This window comes from Tachyglossus aculeatus, unplaced genomic scaffold (genome assembly GCF_015852505.1).
Source record: "Tachyglossus aculeatus isolate mTacAcu1 unplaced genomic scaffold, mTacAcu1.pri scaffold_171_arrow_ctg1, whole genome shotgun sequence".
Lineage (NCBI taxonomy): Eukaryota > Metazoa > Chordata > Mammalia > Monotremata > Tachyglossidae > Tachyglossus > Tachyglossus aculeatus.
The window spans coordinates 107,699-110,006 of NW_024044893.1; positions in this window are offsets into that span (position 1 = coordinate 107,699).

The following is a 2,308-nucleotide window of genomic DNA, read 5'->3' on the forward strand; positions in this document are numbered from 1 at the left end:
GAGGTACAGGGATTGTGTCCAACCAGATTAACCTGCCCTATGCATAGAACAAAGTTTGACACATAGTAAGCACTAACAAATACCGTTAAAAAATAAAAAGAAGTGGAGCCGTTATTAGAACCCAAGGCCTCTGATTCCCAGCCCATGCTCTATCCACTAGGCACACTGCTTCTCTCTTGCATCGTGCTAAGATTTCTGGGGGAAGTCCTGTGAGGAGGAATTGGTGATGAAGCATCTGGCTGTTGCAGTCTCAGTCATACTTTCTTGTCCCTGCCCGGAGGGTTGAGCAGATGGTCGAAGTCACCACAGGACGGGGTTAACTCCATGGAATAACGTCCTAGCCCGGCAACCATGGTAGCCGGGGTTGGGGCGGTGGATGGAGGGGTCAAGGGGGATACCGTAGGGGCAATGTTTTATCTCTGCTTGTGTATGCAGCCCTAGTTCCAACTCCACCCTGGACTCCAGGTACAAACGTCTTCCCAGAGTGACCCTCACACTCACATCGATTAGCCTGATGGTCCCTCCCTGGGCCTCCCCAGCCTCGGCACTCTCACTGGGCCAGCATGGGGCTGGGGGACCCCAGACCACCCTGGGCTAGGCAGGCCCCCCTCTCTCCTCGGACTCCTGGGTGCGACGGCCACGGAGGGACAGCGAAGAGCCGTTAACCCCTCTCTGCTCTCCCGCAGACACTGAAATGCACTTTCAAGACAGGGCCCCCATCCCCTTAGATAAATTCACCACTGCTCCGAGGGGCGTCCCCGGAGGACCGGACAATGGCGACCTGTCCCCACAGTCTTTGAGATCCCACAGAGATGAGAATCCGGTGGTGGCATTGACTGCATGGTTCCCATGGCAACAGCATCCTAACCATTCCCGCTGTTAGTGATCTTCTGGGTCAACGAGTGGGCGCTTCAGCTTCTTTCTATTTTCTTCAATGGTACCTGTTATGCGCTTCCTATGTGCCAGGCACTGTACTCAGTCCTGGTATTCGATACAAGCTAATCAGGTTGGACATAGTCCCTGTGTCACATGGGGCTCACAGCCTGAATCCCCATTTTTGCAGATGACGAAATTGAAGCCCAGGGAAATGAAGAGATTTACCCAAGAACACACAGCAGAAAGGTAACAGAGCTGAGATTAGAACCCAGGTCATTCTGACTCCCAGGTCCATGCTCTATCTACTAGGTGACGCTGCTTCTTTGAGTTTCATTTTGTTCATGATTTCAAACAATCAATCGGTCATTTAATCAGTTGTATTTTCTGACGCTTCGGACCGCAAATCTGGACAGAACGAAAAATGACTGTAAATCCATCCCAAGACCCTCCCCCGAGCTGGCTTGGGGGATCAACCCAGAGAGGCAGCATAGGTTAGTGGCAAGAGCCAGGGCTTGGGAGTCAGAGGACGTGAGTTCTAATCACGGGTCTGCCACTTGTCTGCTATGTGACCTTGGGCAAGACACCTATCATCTCTGTGCCTCAGTTGTCTCATTTGGAAAATGGGGATTAAGACTGTGAACTCCAGGTGGGGCAACCTGATTACTTTGTATCTACCCCAGCGTTTAGAACAGTGCTTGACACATAGTAAGCTCTTAACAAGTGCAATGATTATTATCTTTATTATTATTATCAGTTTGGAAGAGGCTGAGAGGTTCTGAGAACGGGGTGATGGAAAGGATTCACTGATACTGAGTGGGTATCAAATTTCCTCCTCTCCCCTTCCCGTCCAACAGAGCACAGCTTTCGGCATCTTGAAAGCCCTTCCAGGATACCTCGTACGATTAATTTTTCTTCTCCCTAAGCCATCTTCTCCCATCTATCAGTCAGCATCTTAGATCACTTCTCCATTTTTGTACTCACACCCGCCATTATAGTATTGTACATAGTGTCTTTTATAAAAAGTACTCTTTAAGCACATAGTCATCTATTTACCATTATTTCCATTCTCTTCTTCGTTCTTTCATTAATTAACTCAGTGTCTTTCTCCCCTGTTACATTTTAAGCTCTTTGAAAGCAGGGATGGTGTTTAATTTATTTTGATCTCTCTGAAGCGTTCACTACAGTACTGTACACACAAGATGCAATCAATAAATATCATTGATTGAAGGATCGATGCATTGATAGATGGATGCATGGATGGGTTGTTGGATGGATAGATGGATGGAAGGGTGGGTGGGTAAATGGACGGATAGGTGGATGGATGGGTGGGTGGATTGTCTGCTATGTGACCTTAGGCAAAGCAGTTTGCTTAACTGTGCTTCAGTTATCTCATCTGTAAAATGGGGATTGAGACTGTAAGCACCATGTGGGA